Source organism: Dendrobates tinctorius, unplaced genomic scaffold (genome assembly GCF_039654945.1).
Source record: "Dendrobates tinctorius isolate UK_male_01 unplaced genomic scaffold, ASM3965494v1 ptg000180l, whole genome shotgun sequence".
Lineage (NCBI taxonomy): Eukaryota > Metazoa > Chordata > Amphibia > Anura > Dendrobatidae > Dendrobates > Dendrobates tinctorius.
This window is the reverse complement of record NW_027361847.1, coordinates 2,980,164-3,001,476: the sequence shown is the minus strand read 5'-3', so window position 1 is coordinate 3,001,476 and position 21,313 is coordinate 2,980,164. Positions and strand designations below refer to the sequence as shown.

General features: G+C 44.5%; 1 pseudogene; it reads right to left on the bottom strand.

Annotated features, from left to right (window-relative positions):
• Positions 1-3,127: 3,127 nt before the first annotated feature.
• The window catches only part of LOC141054909 (uncharacterized), a 116,035-nt pseudogene continuing 97,849 nt past the window's right edge, over positions 3,128-21,313 (bottom strand).

Below are 21,313 nucleotides of genomic sequence, written 5' to 3'. Positions count from 1 at the left end.
AGATAGCAAATAAACTAGCACACTGGGGAAACCAAGACTATATCTGGCAGCCTGCAAGACCAGCCCCAAGGTATTTGAGGGATCAGATCATCCCTCACAGGTTCACGGTCTGATGACGTCATTAGGACCGCCCCCAGGACCAGGCCAGATGGTGATGCACCAACCCCTTCATGACCGACAGAGAAGCGCAGCCTGCGGCCGCCAGATGCCTGCGGAGGAGCCTCCTCCCTGTTAGCAGTACCCACGGGCGGACCACGGCGCCTCCCAGTGGTCGAGGCAGGAACAGCCGTCCCCGAGTTTGACCGTGACATGACAGTCCGGTGCCTCCCAGAGGCCGAGACCGGTATAGCAGAGCTCGGGTCTGACGGCGACTTGCCAGTCTGGTGCCTCCTAGTGGCCGAAGCAGGAACAGCAGTCCCTGTATCCGATGGCGACGTGACACTACCAAGACCGCCTTGTGCCATAGTTCCCGGACTTCCAACTCTAGAGCCTGTTGTTCGGCTGGTGAGGAATGAGTGGGAGTTACCATAAACCTGTCCTGAGGTATTACCCAGAACTCTAATTTTAGTCCTGCACTGATGACATTATGTATCCATACACTATCCGAAATCTCTGACCAGGTTGGGTAGAAGGCAAAAAGCCTCCCCCCAACCTGGGCTGGCAGTCAACTGGGCGGTTTCCTATGATCCTGGGAAGAACCAAACGTACTCTATCCTCTACATTTCTTTTTCCCGTCGCCCCATTTACTTTTATCTCTAGACTACTTTCTACGGCTGAACCGCTTCCTTTTGAAGGAACGTCCGTAGGAAGGACCCGACAGGCTAGGAAACTTCTTTTTCTTGCCCCCTGCTTTCTCCAAGACTTCGCCCAACACTGGCCCGAACAAGTGTTCTCCTTCACACGGGATGGTGCAAAGCTTTGATTTGGCCTGGATGTCACCAGGCCAACATTTTAGCCACAAGGCCCTTCGTGCTGCATTAGAAAAGGCCTCAGCCCTTGTGGCTAGCCTGACTGAGTCCACCACGCGTCAGACAAAAAAGCTGCAGCTCCCTGGATCATGGGAATAGAAGTCAGGATAAATTCCCTGGAAACTCTGTCCTTCAGTTGGGTTTCAAACTGGTCCAACCAGACCATTAAAGACCTGGCAGTACAGGTGGCAGCCACCGCCGGCCAAAGGGACCCATCCGACATCTCCCAAGCGCCCTTTAGAAAGGTATCTGCTTTCCTATCTAGTGGGTCGTTTAAATTTCTCATGTCCTCAAATGGTAGTGAGGCTTTTCTGGATGCCTTAGTGACTGCTGCATCCAGCTTCGGGGCTTTATCCCATGAGGATGAGGCAGATTCTTCAAATGGGTACCTTCTTTTGAAGGCCAGAGGTAGGGAACCTTTCCCTTCTGGTCTCTTCCATTCACGCAAAATAAGAGAATGGACTTTATCGTTCCGTGGAAAAGATCTGCAAGTTCTCTGATCCAAACCCCTGAATATCACATCCTGCATGAACTTCTCAGGCCGGTGCTCTACAATCCCCATTATTATTGACGGCCTTTACCAGCTTGTTCACCCGGTTGACCGGGAACGGCTTGACCGGGCCTCCGATGAAGTCGAAGCAGATGAAGCTGACACAATTTCCTGAGTCAATACCACTATCCGACACTGGGGACCTGGGCCTTCTTTCTTTACGGGCACTTTACTGGGAAAGGGATCTGATTCGCTAACCTCTGCCATAAAAGTCTCCCTCAACCTGGACGCAACGTCTGATGTCTCTTCTACCATCTGCTGAATGCATGGTTGGCACAGTCTTTTCTCATAGGAATTTGGTAGCAAATTGCACACTCCTTGCGCTAGGCCTTAGAGGTACATTTCTTTCCCTAACAGAAATTTGGGAGAGATAGGGGGAAGACTACATCACCGAGCGAACTTTCACAAAGATCATTTACCAGTGACGAGTAACTGAATGGTACCGTGGGGGACATCTCTCAACCAAAGGATCCTCCTTAGGGGCTGGAGACTCATCCAGTCTGCTGGAACTCCTCTGACTGGACCTTTTCACCCACACGACCACCTCCTGCGTCACTACGTGGTCGTTGTTGGGTCACTCTTACATAGGGCTTCTCAGTGAGCTGCTGCAGAGGTGATCGCTGCACCTACACCTGCTGCCCTGGCGACTGCATGTCCTAGCAGTATTATGGGTCTGAAAGCACCTGGTTCTTTCCATGGCCTTCCATAAATACTTCTGGCCACTTCCCCGATTCAGTACCGCCCCCAGACCCCCAGGGTCAGCAGGTCCTCCACGTGGCCTGCCAGGTGCCTCACCTCCCAGACTGCCAGCTGTAACTACGCCCCTGCGACAGTGCCCCGGCATTTGCACACCCGGCGACTACACCACCTGGCCGAATACACCGCCCCCATGGCCCAACGAGCACCGCCCGGTACTCCGGATGCACTTGCCCACAGCCCCAGGAACTGCGTCCCCTCTGGACTTACAGCCGCGGCCTCCGTAACCCCAGCATCTTAGAAGTTGCGCCCGAGATGCGTCACAGGGGCGCATCCCAGCCACGTCACAGAGGCCGTGCCCCGGCCACGTCACAAGGGGCGTACCCCAGCTGCGTCACTGGACCCCGCCTCGGCCGCATCCAAGTACGCCGGTCACCGCTACCCGGGCCCGCTCGACCGCCAGAGACATCACCGCCGCGCGCACAAAACGCAACAGAGGACACACACCACTGCAGCCCAGTCTACTCACCTGCACCATGACGACGGACCATCAAGCCAGCCGTGCTTCTTGGAGACTGCTTGTTTGCTGCTGCTCACACGTGCAGTCCCCCTGGACACACTGTGGCGCTTCCAGGGCACCGGACCGAGGCAGAGGACCACCCCCCCCCCCTGCCTGAGCCGACTGGCCGGGCCTGGGAATGTCTTCGATCTTCTACAGGTACAGTATGTCTGAAGAGGATCAGACAGGAAACCAACTGATGTGGGAGAGAGGTGCCGCCCTTTTAGGTCGGTAGTCTTCCTGTCCCTGAAGGGCAGATCCCCTCTCTAGTGGTCCTGTCATGGGAGACAGAATAAATCTTCAGTATTAACCTTACTTCTATGTTTTCATTACAAAAAAATGTTCTATGAAACATAAAAAACACAATTATAGTTTATTTCCTGCATGCCTTCTCTCGTGTTTTACAAGATATGATTTTTGCAGAAAAGATTTCCCACATTCTGAACATGGATACGGCTTCTCTTCTCTATGAGTTTTCTCATGTTGCGCAAGACTTGATTTATCTCTAAAGCATTTCTCACAGAATGAACATGAATACGGCTTCTCTCCTGTGTGAATTCTCTGATGTTTAACAAGCACTGAATTATCTTTAAAACATTTCCCATAATTCTGAACATGAATACGGCTTCTTTCCAGTATGAATGCTCTGATGTCTATTAAGATGCCCTTTATCTGTGAAGGACTTCCGACATAGTGAACATGAAAATGGTTTTTCTCCTGTGTGAATTCTCTGATGTGTAATAAGATTTCCTTTATCTGCAAAGCATTTCCCACATTCTGAACATGAATACGGCTTCTCTCCTGTGTGAATTCTCTGATGTTTAATAAGATTCCCTTTAAAAGCGAAGGACTTCCCACATTCTGAACAGGAATACGGCTTTTCTCCTGTGTGCATTCTCTGATGTGTAATAAGATTTCCTTTACCTATAAAGCATTTCCCACATTCTGAACATGAATATGGCTTCACTCCTGTGTGAATTCTCTGATGTCTACTAAGACTCGCTTTTTCTGTGAAGGACTTCCCACATTCTGAACATGAATAAGGCTTTTCTCCTGTGTGAATTCTCTCATGTATAACAAATTGTGATTTAGTGTAAAAGCATTTCCCACATTCTGAACAGGAGTATGTTTTTTTTCCTTTTTGGTTTCTTTTTAAATAATCTGACCTTTTTGCAAGTTGTTTGTCACACTGAAAGCTTGTGTCCACTTTGTCACCTGGAATTGTGGTAACAATGTGAGATTGCTCAGGAGAGGGTTCCTCATGATTAGGAGGATAATAAGCAAGTGAAGGGCTGTGAAGTCCAGAATGTCCATGAAGGGTAATGAGGTTTTCTCCATTAGAGCGCTTCCTGATATCTTCTTTTTTACAATTTAGTGATAAACCGTTATTCTCACAAGGATTTCCTGAGGATGAAAGAAGGAAAAAAAATCACATCTAATCTACAACACAAAAGAGATTTCTAAATATATTTATTGAGCTTACAATGAAAACACCAGTCAGTGAAAAGACCAGGAATAAGGAAGACAACAACATGCCACTTGACAAACGGTACGGTTTTTAATATTAGAGTTAGGACTGTTCCATTTATGGTCACCATGACATGGTGGGATGGCTTTTGCATTTTTTTTTATCAAAAAACATGTTAACTAAGTCCCCTATGTTATTTTCATGCACTATTGCTGTTTATTTATTTAGGTCAATGCAGAGAGACAAAAAGTCGGCACCGCTGCTCTACCTCTACTTTTCCCAAAATAACACACATGTGGACACGCATAAAATGCGCTTGGAATGGGTGCTCAATCCGGGAAAGAACAATATCTAAGTCCATGCAAAAAAGAAAATAAGGGTGGCACTCACCATTCATAAAATCCACAATTTTATTTCATCATTAAAATCTTCAGCAGGGGAGCAATGTGTATGGTTAGCGGACAACTGAACCGTGGAAGAGTGGCAGCGCAAACGGCAGTCGTCCTCTAACCATACACATTGCCCCCCTGCTGAAGATTTTAATGGTGAAATAAAATTGTGGATTTTATGAACGGTGAGTGCCATCCTTATTTTCTCTTTTGCATGGACTGTTTATTTATTTACTTGAAGGGATTCATTCATTATATTTCTGTCTTTTTTTTTTTGATCAGTGCCAAGCGTGAACGTGTGGTGTTGTGAATTCTCTTACTTCTGAGTCGGGGCTCCCTCTGGTGGTTGCTGTGGGTAGTGAAGCTGGCCGGATTGACAGAGGTCTGCCACCTGATAATGATGATTGGAAATCTGGGGTTACTGATTGGGATTATTTAAGTGAGCAGGCTTCCCTCAATTGTTGCTGGTGATTAGTTCTTTCTGTGCAACTTGAGGTCTACTGTCTCCTGCCTGATCCTGCATTTTTCAGCTAAGTTGTTCATAATCCTTTGCTTCTGATCTGGTTTTGCCTCTTTCTGCTTTGCTGTGCGAGTTCAGCGTGCTCCCTGCTGGGGCTGTGCTGGACCCCGCTCCATATGTTACAGCTTGTGTCAGTTTGTTCAGTCCTCTGTTATAATAGTCTCTTTTGCTTTGCTGCCAGTTTACACCTGAATGCTGATCTAGCGGGGGAGAGGTCGTGAGACCTCAGTGTTTTTTGTACATCAGACGTGTTGGATTTTTTAGGGTTTTTGCGTGATTGCAGTGTCTTTCCTTTCCTATCTAGACAATTTGGGCCCCATCATTTGCTCAGTCTATTTTCTGCCTATGTTTGTTCCTCATCTTGTCTCACCGACAATATATGTTTGGGGGCTATTTCTTTGGGGTTCTACTCCGGGCAGTTTAGATTTCATCTTTCTTGCTTTAGGCCTAGTTAGTTCTCCGGCTGTGTCGAGGCGTCTAGGGCATCGTAGGTACGCTCCACGGCTACTGTTAGTTGTGTTGTTGGGATTAGGGGTCTGCAATTCGCTAATATGCATAAAGACTTGGCACACACAAGTGAATTCAAATGTAGAAAGGTAATTTAATGGAGTACAGTACATACATACAGACGTTTCGGTCTAAGACCTTCATCAATGTACTGTAAATCAAGAGTAATAAATGTGGTATAATTATATACAGAAAACGTACAAAATAAGTATATACAAAATATGTGGGTTACAGAGATTCAGAGCATGAGACCATAATGTACAGAGACATCAAAAACATTACAGCACAGTGCATATGATAGAAAAAGGGGGGAATCTGAGCAATATTGCGGACCATGACAAATAATATGGAGAGGCACATACCAAAGTGTTGTACAGTGATCTCTTAGTGACTGGGCCTAGAGTCAGACCTAGGAAAAAGATAGGTCTGCTTAAAATTAGCAGGAGTAGATAAGTACTGGGTGTATATAGTCAAGGAGCTAGACTGGTTACATACCAATAGATGAGGAGGCACCTGGGCCGTCTCTCTATAGAGGGGAATGAAAAACATGCGGCTAAGTAAGGTAAGGTTCCATGCAGAAATGTAACACGCTAATAGAAGTGAGGGAAATACTCACCTACGGTAAGAGACTATGGGTGAGTGTTAAGTGTAGCGGGTGGACGCGGTATCCGCCGCGAGTCTGTGGCGCTACCTTGTGAGGAGCGTCCGGATTTATATCCCAAACAAGATGGTAGCCGGGCAGAAGTGCGCAACCGGAAGTGGACCAGCATGCGCTCCACCAACAGCATGATGCGCTCCAGGCACTGGGTACCGAGGATAGTCTCCAATCCAGAGGTCCAACAGTTACGCATGAATGAGATGCGTACAAAATTCTTACAGGGGTTATCCACAGAACACACTTAACACCCTGGACCTCTCCTCCCAAACCCAAATTGACCAATCGTATCGCTTTTGTGCACGATTAACATCCACTAGCTTATCGTCTACATTCGAGCATTAGGCGCCATTGGCACCTCCTTACAATGGCCCATCCTAACGTAGGGACATTCAAAGAACCTTTCCTTCCATGTTTCAGGAGACCATGCAATATACGTGACATTCTCATTAAAGCAGATGTGGGTTCTCCTCATCCCCCCAAACAACATTTCCTGACTAATCCGAAATTCGGTACTTTCCCCTGTCTCCAATGCACCCAGTGCAATAATGTTCAAAAAGGCAACTGTTTCCATCATCCCCACACCGGGAAAAGTATAACATTAGAAAGTATTACACTTGTGATAGTTCGTTTGTAGTATACATTATAAAATGCCCCTGTGGGTTACTATATGTAGGTGAAACTACAACTACACAGCACCTAAGGGATCGGATATCCAAGCCCAAGTCTACCATCCAGTGCAAAAATATGCTTCTTCCGATCCCTTATCATTTCATCAATGCTGGCCACTCAATTGCACAACTAAAATTCCAGGTTGTGGAACAAATCCATCCTTCACGCAGGGGTGGTAACCGCATCAATTTACTAAAAAGTAGAGAGGCCTACTGGATTCATGAGCTCAACACCCTGGCACCCAAGGGGTTAAATAAAGATTGTGATGTGCAGTCATTTCTTTTATCATGACGTTGCTGTAATCTGATGTGTGATCAAACTATACTGTAACAATACTGCATTCATGATACTAATTGTACCTATCTTTATTACAGAACCAACAGCTACGAATTGTTTGAGTCACCACCTCCTGAGCACCGAAAATCCACTGCCTTCATTTTAACACTCTGGCACGTCCTGCTTCAACTCTGTACATTATTGTCTCATGCTCTGAATCTCTGTAACCCACATATTTTGTATATAGTTATTTTGTACGTTTTCTGTATATAATTATACCACATTTATTACTCTTGACTTACAGTACATTGATGAAGGTTATAGACCGAAACGTCTGTATGTATGTACTGTACTCCTTTAAATTACCTTTCTGCATTGGAATTCACTTGTGTGTGCCAAGTCTTTATGCATAGAAGTACACGGATTGGGATCCTACTTGTGCACCACTACCTGGGTTGTGCCAACGGTTTTTGCGATTCGCTAAGTGACCAACCTTTCTGGTTTCCTGGTGGCCTAGCCTATTCCTGCCATCCTCCTCGGTGACCTGTTCATAAGTGTGCTTACACGCAGCATACACACCAGTCTATATCCCAGTTCATACCTCTGGGGTTTTTTTTTACATGCCATAATATTAGCACAATAATGGGTAAAGTGAATAACACTTATAATCTGACAATGGCACAAGTCAGGCGAGGTTTCACGGGTTTACCACGACAGAGGAGCCAGAAGACCGCAGCGTCTGATTTCTCCAATTACTGCACTGATTAGAAGCACTTCACCTTCATAATAAACGGTGTAAGTTTCATTTAGCATTGCAGGAGTTAATCTGCTGTGTTGAGATCTCCTGGAAGCTTTCCTGCATTAAGACACTCAGCTGTGCACTGATAGCCACTCCCATCTCCTATATAATCTGGGCCCTGGCTATCACTCACTGTCAGAGAAAGCTTATGCTGAATGGCTGGAGGTTGTTGGTGGTTGTTACTGGAGAAGGCGTTTGGTGGGTGGTGGATTTATCTGTGACAGATGATTGGTTTTCAGTGTGTGATAATTCCCTTTCTTCTCCTACTTGGGTATTTCCCATCCTCCACTCCTCGGTGCATTCCTCTGTTTGTGTGAGTATATTTGTATGTTTGGCATTTCCTGTTATTCCTGTTCGTATTACTTGATTACTCTTGTTATTCTATTATGGTACACTATTACCATCCCCCCCAGAGAAGAGGAGAGAAAGGTACAGACTGAAGGCAGATTCAAGAGCTAAGGCTAGGTACGTTGCCCCGGCGTCTTCATCCTCAGAATTAATCCGGGGAAGAGGGTGAGTTAGGACGCCCCCTATGGTTAGGGACTAGGCAGGAGCCCCTGATCCCGGGACACCAGTGGCGTTATAGGTGGCATAGATTAGACAGCAAATAGACAGTTCTTAAAGGAACCAGTCATTTACCTCTTTAATGTACCACCATTGCCATTCACTCTTTTAGCAAGCTTCCTATAATGCCCTTAATGTAGAAAAGTGTCCATACAATTAAAAATGGAATATTAATATGTCAGTACCGTATACAAATGAGTGACTAATCACTAAGGTGGCCCTACATCCAGGAGCAGTCGAGCTCCAGCCACTGTAATCATGTCCTCAGTATACCTAAGGGCAGGATAGGAAACCTTAGAAGCCTGCAATAGCACTGAAGGCACATTAACCCCTTCAGGATCAAGCCACTTTGCACATTATGTAAGTTACTGGCCAAGCCTCATTTTACTATTCTGACCACTGTCACTTTATGTGGTAATAACTCTGGAGCTTCCACACATTACACCGATTCTAAGACTGTTTTTCTGTGACATATTTGCGTTAATTTATAAAAATATCAAAAATGTGACTAAAAATTTGAGTATTTTGCAGTTTTCAAACTTTTAAATTTTTATGCTCTTAAACAAGATAGTTATATCACCAAAAATAGTTCAGAAATAACATTTCCCACATGTCTACTTTACATCAGCATCATTTATAAAACATACCGTATATGCTTGTGTAAAAGTCAACCCTCGTATAAGCCGAGGCACCTAATTTGGCAACAAAAAGCTGGGAAAACGTATTGACTCCAGTATAAGCCGGGTATGCATTATCCCCTCATCCCTATCATTGTATGCATTGCCCCCTCATCCCTATCCTTGCATACATGGCTCCCCATCCCTATCCTTGTATGCATGGTTCCTCATCCCTATCCGTGTCTGCATGGCTCCTCATCCCTGTCCTGGTATTGCATGGTTCCTCATCCCTATACTGGTCTGCATGGCTCCTCACCCATATATGCATAGTTCCTCATCCCTATCCTTGAATGCATGGCCCCCCATGAGAAAAGCATAAAATAAAACATCCTACTTACCTTCCCTGCGTGCCCTCGCAGCATTCTGTTCCGGCTTCCAGCAGCTCCTGCGGCCGAGCGATCACGTGTCCCCGCTCATTAAGGTAATGAATATTCACATCTCTCCACTCACCGGGGACACGTGATCGCTCGACTGCAGGAGCTAAGCGGGAAGTTTTTTTGTTTTTTTTACAGCTGCTGGAAGCCGGCGGCTGCAACTGTGCGTGCAATAAGAGAAATGAATATTCATAGCCAGCGCAGTGATTATTAATTTCACTTTAGCAGCGGGCACAGTCACAGTGGTCGGCTCCTGCCTCCTGGGACCCGCTGCTCCCCGTCCCCCGCCGGCTTCTGGGACAATGACTTGTGTATAAGCCGGGGGGCGGTTTCAGCACATGTGCTGAAAAACTCGGCTTATACACGAGTACATACTGTAACTTTTTTTGTTAGGAAGTTATAAGGCTTAATATTTTATCAGTAATTTGTCATTTTTCCACGAAAATTTACAAAACCAATTTTTTGTTTTAGGGACCACATCATATCTGAAGTGACTGAAATGTTGTTCCTATCTTCAAAAAGGGGAAGAAGGTGGACCCAGGCAACTATAGGCCGGTGAGTCTGACTTCTATACCAGGAAAGATTTTTGAACAAATTATTAAACAACATGTATGTCAGTACCTGGATAAGAATGAAGTGATTAAACAGAGTCAGCATGGGTTTGTAACTAATAAGTCCTGTCAGAGTAAGGCTAGTTTCACACTAGCGTTTTGGAGAGCAGCGATGGCCTGTGCACGGCCGCCGCTAAGCCCCGCCCCCTGCCGCGCCTCCGCCGGTAGCTCCGCCTACCGGCACATGATGCTGCATGCGCCCTGCGTCCCCTATCTTTGTCACTGGGGGCGCAGGCCATGCGCAGTATGCGTTTGGCGGCGCATGCGTCCTTTTGACGGGCGCCGACCTGTGCCAAACGCAACCTGCTGCAGTTTGGTTGCGCCGGCACACAGTCAAAAAGGCGCATGCGCCGCCAAACGCATACTGCGCACGGCCTGCGCCCCCAGTGATAAAGATAGGGGACGCAGGGCGCATGCAGCGTCATGCGCCGGTAGGCGGCGCTACCGGCGGAGGCGCGGCAGGGGGCAGGGCTTAGCGGCGGCCGTGCGCAGGCCGTCGCTGCGCTCCAAAACGCTAGTGTGAAACTAGCCTAACTTAATTTCCTTCTGTGACAGAATCACTGACTGGGTGGATCAGGGAAATGCTGTAGATATAGTATATCTTGACTTCAGCAAAGCATCTGACAAAGTATCTCACACAATCCTTATTGAAAAAATGACTAAGTATGGAATGGACAAGGCAACTGTTAGGTGGATTCATAACTGGCTTAGTGATCGGATCCAAAGAGTGGTCGTAAATGGCTGCACATCCAGTTGGAAGAATGTCTCAAGTGGGGTACCACAGGCCTCTGTCCTGGGCCCTGTATTGCTCAACATCTTTATCAACGATTTAGATTAAGGAATTGAGGGTAAAGTGATTAAATTTGCTGATGACACAAAGCTAGGAGGGATAGCTAATACTAGAGAAGAGAGAGAGGATTCAAAAAGATATAAATAAACTGGAGAAGTGGGCAGCAACTAACAGAATGGTTTTTAACTGGGAAAAATGCAAAGTACTACATCTGGGCAATAAAAATGAAAAAACATATACAGAATGGGAGGAATAGGGCTAAGCAACAGCACATGTGAAAAAGACTTGGGTATACTAATAGATCACAGACTGAATATGATTCAACAGTGTGATTGATGCAGCAGCAAAAAAGGCAAATGCAATTCTAGGATGTATTAACAGAAGCACACAGTCTAGATCACGTGAAGTCATTATTGCCCTCTACTCCTCTTTGATCAGACCTCATCTGGAATACTGTGTCCAGTTTTGGGCACCACATTTTAAAAAAGACATCAACAAACTGGAGCAAGTTCAGAAAAGAGCGACCAGAATGGTGACCGGTCTGCAAACCCTGTCTTATGAGGAAAGGCTACAGGATTTGGGAATGTTTAGCTTGCAGAAGAGAAGACTGAGAGGAGACTTAATAGCTGTCTACAAATATCTAAAGGGCTGTCACATTGTAGAAGGATCAACTTTATTCTCATTTGCACAAGGACAGACAAGAAGCAATGGGATGAAACTGAATGGGAGGAGACACAGATTAGATATTAGGAAAAACTTTTTGACAGTTAGAGTGATCAATGAGTGGAACAGGCTGCCCAGAGAGGTGGTGAGTTCTCCTTCAATAGAAGTCTTCAAACAGAGGCTGGACAGACATCTGTCTGGGATGATTTAGCGAATCCTGCTTTGAGCAGGGGGTTGGACCAGATGGCCCAGGAGGTCCCTTCCAACTCTACGATTCTATGATTCTGAGGGGCCTATGTGACAGAAAATATCCAAAGTGTTACCATTAAAAAAATGCACCTCTCAAAGTGCTCAAATAAGCTTATTAACCCTTCAGGTGCTTCACAGGAATTAAAGCAATGTGGAAGGAAAAAATGAAAATGAAATTTTTTCCAACAAAAATGTTGCTTTAGCCCAAAAGTTTGCATTTTCACAGGGGTAACAGGAGAAAATGGAGCATACAATCTGTTGTGCACTTACTCCGGAGTATGCCGATACCCCATGTGTGGGGGAGAACTATTGTTTGGGCATATTTGGAGTGTAAAACCGTCTGAAATAGGTAGTGGACGCCATGTCGCTTCTGCAGAGCCCTTGATCTACCTAAACAGTAGAAACCCCCCACAACTGACCCCACTTTGGAGACTACACCCCTCAAGGAATTTATGTAACGGTATGGTAAGCATTTTGAAGTAACAGGTGCTTCACAAAATTTTAGACACTGGACTGTGAAAATTGACCCCTTGACTTATGACGTACAGGTACACCATAGGACGTGTCCCCGCACTCCACGGGAGCTCTGGCGCTGAGCCCACTTGTTATCCGGCACATGTCTGCTGATTTCATCAGCTGACGTGTGCCCATAACAGCGGGGGGTGGAATTGTGATCCACCCACGGCTGTTAACATATTAAATGCTGTTGTCAATCTGACAACATGCTTGCACCGGAATCGCGTCAAAAACCCCACCGATGGGTTGGCATGACAACCCGGGGTCTATAGGGGACCCCTGTTGTTGTCAATGTCGGATTGCTATGAGCGCCACCCTGTGGACAGCCCTCATGGCAGATGAGCATTTCTGCCACACAGAGCAAGGCTTCAGCCCTGCTATGTGTAGCACAGGCGATCAGATGATCGCAGCTTCTAGTTTCCCATGGAGACTATTGAAGTTAGTGAAAAGTAAAAAAAAAAAAAAAAAGTTCAAGTCACCCCCATATAAAATAAAACAAAAATAAATAAAAAACACACATATTTGGTATCGCCGCATTCAGAATCGCCCGATCTATCAAAATGTAAAAACAATCTGATTGGTAAACGGCGTAACAATAAAAAAATCAAAACGCCAGAATTATGTTTTTTGGTTGCTGCAGCATTGCAATAACCCCTTAATGACAGCCAATACGTCTTTTTACTGACCTAAGATATATAAAAGAATATCATCCTCCTATAGGTGAAACTCCAGCTGCTGTGAACTGTACACTATAGCTGACAACTTGCTGTATCACAAACGATCAGTGTTGGTACCGTCAACCATTGGTTGCTGCTGTCAAAAGGGACTACATCAAATAAACGGTTAATAGATTGTGGGGGGCTTCCGCTTTAATCTAATTGACACACAGAGATCATGATTGTGTGGTCCTGATGTTTGTCATAGCAGTTCATGGCCAAATAGCGGCTTTAGAGTCTCCCGACATTTAGGTGGTAAAAATACAATTTTTCATTTCGGTCATACCACTTTGCATTAATTCCTGAAAATCACCTGAAGGGTTAATAAACTACTTGACAGCAGTTTTCAATATGTCGAGGGGTGCTGTTTTTAAAATGGTATCACGTTTGGGGTTTTCCTATATATACCACCCCCAAAGTAACTTCAAACCTGGATGGGTCCCGCTAAAAAATAAATTTTGTAAATTTCTTTGAAAAATGAAAAATTACTGCTACATTATTAAACCTCCTAAAAGGCTAACAAAATAAAATAGCGTTTTACAAATGGAGCTGATGTAAAGCCGACATGAGGGAAATGTTACTTATTCATGTTGTCGTGTGGTATGACAATCTGGATTAAAGGGATAATCAGTCAAAGTTTGAAAATTGCAATTTTTTTTAACATTTTTGTCAAATTTCTGAATTTTTTATAAACACGAAACATATATCTAAATTTACCATTATCATAAATTATAATGTGCCACACAAAAAAAATCTCAAAATCAATGGGATTTGTTAAAGCGTTCCAGAGTTATCACCACATAAAGTGACATTGGTCAGAAGTGATAAAATTGACCCCCGTCACTAAGGGGATAAAATGCAGTAACAGGCGAGAAAAAGATCAAATCTACACTCACCCAGCCCAATACATTTGTTTTCTTTTTTTTGCAAATTTTAGATTTTTTTTTTCACCACTTAAATAAAAAAGGACTTAGACATGTTTGGTGTCTGCGAACTCATAATGACCTGGAGAATCATAGTGGCTGGTCAGTTTTAGCATTTAGGGAACCTGCTAAAAAAAACAACAAAAAAACAAAAAACAAAAAGCAATTGCACTTTTTTTTTTTTTTTAATTTCACCGTACTTTGTATTTTTTCCCCCCCATTTTCCAGTACACAATATGGTAAAACCAATGATGTAGTCCAAAAGTAAAACTCATCTTGCAAATAACAAGCCCTCACATAGAGATGTTGACCCGAAAAAAAAAAAAAAGTTATGGCTCTGGGAACACAAGAAACAAAAAACGGAAACGCAAAAAACGAAAAACTCCAAGGTCTTGAAGGGGTTACAAATGAATCTCCCTCCCCCTTCCCCAATGTTGTTTTGGCCCCAAATTTTTCATTTTCACAAGGATAAGAAGGGTAAAGATGGCCACATCATTTGTTACACAATTTCTGGTGAACATGGCAATACCCCCATATGTGTCTGTACAGTACTGCTCAGCCACATGGCGAGACTCGGTGGGAAGAAGAGCTATTTGACTCTTGGAGAACAAATTTTCATAGAATAGTTTGCGGACTCCATATACAGAGCCCCTAAGTGGCAGAAGAAGAGAATCCCCCTCAACTGACCCCATTTTGACAATTACACCACTCTGGGAATTTATCTACAGATGTAGTGACGATTTTGACTCCATGGGTGTTTTCCAGAAACAAGCAGAAATGAATGTTGCTAAATGAAAATTTGCCATTGTAGTGTCCGTACATTTTAGTACTCGGTACGTTGTAGTGCCCAGTACGTTGTGGTGCCCAGTACATTGTAGTGCCCAGTACATTGTGGTGCCCAGTACATTGTGGTGCCCAGTACATTGTAGTGCCCAGTACATTGTGGTGCCCAGTACATTGTGGTGCCCAGTACATTGTGGTGCCCAGTACATTGTGGTGCCCAGTACATTATTCCCAGCTCGTGATTCTGGAGACGTAAATTAAGTGCTTGCTACACTAATGCCAAACATGTGGACACTAACTGTGGTTTAGGCACACTGTGGGGCTCAGGAGGAGGGGTACTTGGAAGCGCAGATTTTGCTGGATTTCTTTTGGTGGGAGCCACATCACTTTTCCAGAGCCTTTGTGCTACCAGTAATGTGGACACCTCCAATATTTCTGTTAACAAATAAGGAACCTGAGTGGGGACTTGTTTTTTGTTGGTTGAGTAGAAGCTTTTGTTGGTGGCATTTTGGGGTAAAGAACGTATAGGATGGCATTTATCCTGCGAGGCTCTACGTTGAGCACTTACATTGGGGTTTCCATCTAAACCTACAAAATATGTGATTCAGATGACATCCCCGAGAGAACCATTCACTATAATGAGGCAGCAGAGTTACTGTGGACTCTGTTCAGTGGTGTCCTTCTTTTCAGAGGTGCACAACACTGGTCGACCTTTTATGCAAGCCCAAAAAGATAGACAATGTTGGATCATAGGACAGACGGCGTCCACAGTGCCTCCATCTGCCTCAATATCTTCCGGCCGAGGTTCTGCCTGAATCACAAGCTCAGGTCATTTATATGGCAGCTCAGGACTTGTCTAAGAAAATATGTAAGTAAACAATGGAATATATTAAAAAGGCATCATCAGGAAAATTAAAAATGTGCTTTCTAAATCATTAAGAGTGAAGACGGCTCCATTATTCACTGATGCACTGCCAGACTCTGCACAGGAGCAGCCGCGCCATCACCAGACTTTTCTGCTGTGATGTGGACAGCGGACAAAGCCTCACTACACAGAAGACTTTTACACGATATCACACGCCGGTCATCTCGACACACGCCGGTCATTATGACATACCTATAGAAACATCTACCGGAATCTTCTCCTTCCCGCCACTCACACACGGCTGATCCCTCCTCGTCATCGCTTCTTCTTCTGTCTCATCCTTCACTTTATTCTTAGTCAGATCTTCCTCCTGATAAATCAGATGTAACAATCAGCACAATACAAATAAAATCACCAAAAGCTATTACACCTATGACCTTGATCAGAAATGTCCCCCATATACAGATCCGGTACAGGGCTTAGCGTCGTCTACCTGATGATCCTCCGGGACATGGTGATTCTCCTGTGGACAGTCCTGGGAATACAGAGGACGGGGACATCTTTCTGGTGGATTTCTTTCCATAAGTTCATCTGTAGGAAATACACAGTGACAGAATACAATGGCATATAAAAGTTTGGGCACCCCTGGACAAAATTACTGTTATCGTGGACAGTTAAGCAAGTTGAAGATTAAATGTTCTCTAAAAGGCCTAAAATTAAAGATGACACATTTCCTTTGTACTTTAGGCATAAAATATATATATTTTCATATTTCACATTTTAAAAAGGAAAATGCAAACGTTTGAGCAACCTGCATGGTTAGTACCTAGTAGCGGCCCCTTTTGAAAGTATCACAGCTTGTAAACGCTTTTTTGTAGCCAAACAAAAGTCTTTCAATTCTTGTTTGAGGGATTTTCCTCCATTCTTCCTTGGAGAATTCCTCCATTTAGTGAGATTCCTGGGGCGTCTTGCATCCTCTGCTAATTTGAGGTTTCGCCACAGATTTTCAATGATATTCAGATCAGAGGACTGTGAGGGCCATTGTAAAACCTTCAGTTTGCACCTCTTGAGGTCGTCTACTGTGCATTGTGACCTGTGTTTAGGACCATTATCAATTTGTAGAAGCCATCCTCTTCCTCTTTTCACCTTCAGTTTTTTTTTACAGATGGTGTTATGTTTGCACCAAGAATTTGTTGAAGTTTCATTGAATCCATTCTTCATTCCACCTGTGAAATATTCCCCGCGCCATTGGCTGCAACACAACACTAAAGTATGATTGATCCACCCCCATGCTAAATTTTTGGCTGAGATGTTCTTTTCCTCAAATTCTGTACCCTTTTTGTCACAATTTTGTCAGATAACCCTGGGCCAGGGGCTCCTTCCCGGTCCCCAACGTTAGGCACCCTAGCTATCCCTGCTTCCCAGGTTACTTCTGATGATGAAGATGCCGGGGCCACATGTCTTGCTGAACTTCTGAATCAGCCCTTATATGTCTCCTCCCATGGAAGTGGGGAGGAATAGTGTATGAATATACACAAGGAATTAAGCACAATGGCTACCAATCTAAAGTATTGTAGGAAAGCAGGGTAGGATTAATAAAATATAACTTTTAATAGTTAATACTAAAATTAGAGCCCTTTATATGAAAAAAATCAAAAACAATGCAGAACCAACGCACATAAAACACACAAAAATATCTCTTAGCCATAGTGATGAATATATATCTGGGTATAATTGTAAACGATGTTGTAGCTTTAACCCTTAGATCATTCCAAAAGGGCAAAAAAAAATCATAAGCGGTTAGCTATTATTCAATATAATTCCTATTTTGCATCTCTCTTCTCTCAGAAAAGAAATGTAACATCAATTCCCTATTAAGGGAATAGAAAAATTCAGGATATCTGTAAACAGAAAGATAGTGACGAAACACTTAGCTAAACTAAACGAATTCAAGTCTCCAGGTCCAGATGAATTACACCCCAGAGTACTGAAGGAGAGAGCAGAATAAATTTTTGAACCCCTCTCCATCATCTTTGAAAAGTCTTGGAGAACAGGAGAAGTCCCAGAAGACTGGAGAAGAGCAAATGTTGTTCCCATCTTCAAAAAGGGCAAGAAGGTGGACCCAGGCAACTATAGGCCGGTGAGTCTGACTTCTATACCAGGAAAGATCTTTGAACAAATTATTAAACAACATGTATGTCAATACCTGGATAAGAATGAAGTGATTAAACAGAGTCAGCATGGGTTTGTAACTAATAAGTCATGTCAGACTAACTTTATTTCCTTCTATGACAGGATCACTGACTGGGTGGATCATGGAAATGCTGTAGATATAGTATATCTTGACTTATGCAAAGCATTTGACAAAGTATCTCACACAATCCTTAATGAAAAAATAAATAAGTGTGGAATGGACAAAGTAACTGTTAGGTGGATTCATAACTGGCTTAGTGATCGGATCCAAAGAGTGGTCGTAAATGGCTGCACATCCAGTTGGAAGAATGTCTCAAGTGGGGTACCACAGGGCTCTGTCTTGGGCCCTGTATTGTTCAACATCTTTATCAATGATTTAGATGAAGGAATTGAGGGTAAACTGATTAAATTTGCTGATGACACAAAGCTAGGAGGGATAGCTAATACTAGAGAAGAGAGAGGATTCAAAAAGATATAAACTGGAGCAGTGGGCAGCAACTAACAGAATGGTTTTTAACATGGAAAAATGCAAAGTACTACATCTGGGCAATAAAAATGAAAAAAGCATATACAGAATGGGAGGAATAGGGCTAAGAAAATAGAATTAGTCTTACCGGTAATTCGGTTTCTAGGAACCTTCCACGACAGCCATATCGGAGGATGTCTCCCCGCCCTAATGGGGGACAGGAAATGCACAAGAGGATAAATAACCCTCCCCTTCCTGCTACCTCCAGTGTTTTTTCTTTACACACTAACATGTATAGTTACCACCAAAGAGCAGGAATCGTCCAGTAAGCATCAGAAAGGGAGGGAAATTAGTGCTGTCGTGGAAGGTTCCTAGAAACCGAATTAACGGTAAGACTAATTCTATTTTCTCTAGTCACCTTCCACGACAGCCATATCTGAGGAATACCAACAACTAATTTCTTAGGGAGGGACAACAGCCTGCAGAACATGTCTGCCAAACGTTAAATCCCTGTTGAAATTTAGTCTATAATGTGTGGTGAATGTATGGACAGACGACCAGGTGGCGGCTCTGCATATCTGCTCAGAAGATATGTTCCCTCTTTCTGCCCACGATGTTGATACTGAACGAGTAGAGTGGGCTTTCAACGATGTAGGAGGGGGAACGTTCTGTGACGAGTAGGCGAGGCTGATAGCTTGCTTGATCCAATTCGCGATTGTATTTTTTGCCGCCTTTTTGCCTTTATTCCGACCGGAAATTTGATGAATAAATTCTGGTCAATCCTCCAACTCTCTGTCTGCTGGACGTAGAAGAGAACTACTCTACGGACATCGAGGGTGTGAAAGGCTTCTTATTTCGTGTTGGAGGGGTTTGCACAGAAGTAAGGCAATACAATGTCTTGGAACCTATGGAAGTTCGAGACTACCTTAGGCATAAAGGAGGGATCTAACCTCAGGACGATGCTATCCTCCGTGATGGTTAAGTATAGCTCCTGTATTGAAAGGGCCTTCAATTCTCCTATGCGCCTTGCGGTAGTAATTGCCATCAGGAACACAGTTTTTAGCATTAAGTTTTTCAGAGTCGTGGAAGACAGTGGTTCAAACGGCTTCCTGGTCATGCCCCGAGAACTAGGTTCAAGTCCCAGGGGGGGACCTGACTACGGAGTCTGGGACGGATCCTAGATGCTGAGGTTATGAATCGCTTGATCCAACGATGGTTTTCCAGATCTTGGTCGTAGAATGAACTAAGGGCTAGGTGTGAGCCCCAGATCTAGGCCGTCTTGAAGAAACTCTAAGATCTGTGCGATATTAGGATGGAAGGGATCTGGAGCATTTGGGGATCACCAAGATGAGAACTTCTTCCAAACCTTCCCGTAAATGGTGTTAGTCACTGGTTTCCTACTCTTCTGTAGAGTTTGGATTACTTTTTCGGATAGGCCTTTAGCCCTTAGAATTCCGGCTTCAGTAGCCAGGCCGCAAGGTTCATTTTGTGCGGGTCTGGGTGCAGTAGAGGGCCCTGGTGAAGGAGACTGGCCCTCTGGGGCAGAAGTATTGGACCTTCCCGAGCCATGTTTCATAGGGCTCCGTACCAACTTCTCCCTGGCCACAAGGAAGCTACTAGGATTGTAGTGACTTGCTCTGCCCGTATCTTCTGCAGTGTTCTCGCTATCATGGGAATCGGAGGGAAGGCGTAAGCCAGATCGAACTGCCACAGATGGGAGAAGGCATCTACTTCCCACGCTCCATCGGTGGGACTGAGGGAAAAAAACGTTTCCACCTTCGCGTTTTGACCGCTGGCAAAAAGGTCCACATCTGGATTTCCCCACCTTGACACCAGAGACAAAAAAACTGTTTGGTCTAGGCTCCATTCCCCAGGATGAACATCCTTCCTGCTGAGGAAGTCTGCCCTGCATTATCCAAAGCCCTTAGATGTACTGCTGATATGGACAGCAGATGTTTCTCTGCCCAAGAAAAAGTACTTGCAGCCACCAATTTTAGGTTGAAGAATTTCGTGCCTCCTTAGTGATGGATGTAGGACACTGTAGTCATATTGTCTGAGTAGACACGTACATGATGGTTTTGGACAAGGGTTGACGCTGCCTTCAACGCTTCTTCTACCGCTTTCAGTTCTCTCACATTTGAGGAGCTGGCTCTGACGTCTGGAGGCCATATGCCCTGGAAGTGTTATTTCTCCACTATAGCACCCCAGCCTCTCTGACTGGTGTCTGTGGTGTTGCTAAATAGCAAAGCCACTAAGGAAGACTCAAGGTCTCCAAAAATTCATTTTTAAACAGCAGAAAAAAAATGAATTTTTGGAGATCTTGAGTCTTCCTTAGTGGCTTTGCTATTTAGTTTAGTGTAGGGACCCGTAAGCGTGAGGAACTTTGGCGCAGTTTACGGGCTCAAGTATTTGGGCCAAAATATCAGCTAATACCTCACTAATTGTGTACTTTTTGCACTGTATTAATTTTCAGCGTGCAGCCAAGCCCAAACACGTTTGGTCTCGTATGAGAGGTGTTCACCCTGGGATGCATTGAGGGTGTGCTGGCCAGCCCGCCTAGTCGAATAGTAGGGGCGTGACTAATAGGCTGTGAGCCAAACACAGTGTAGTTCCCTTGTGTGAACAGTGCCCTATGCGAGCCTTTATTGTGCAATTTTATACTGGGCAGTCACCCCCTCTAGGAATGGGTATGTGGAGAGTGGCTGTTAATCTGGTATGTTGCACCTGTGTTGCTAACATCTTGCTTTATGGGCTGGCTGCACCCTGCAGTGCATTTGTTCTTAGACCTGGGCAGGTAAGTGTTGCTTTTTTTCTGCTGTCTGTGGTGTTGATTTTCAGGTGGAGCTGATCCCAGCTGATACCCC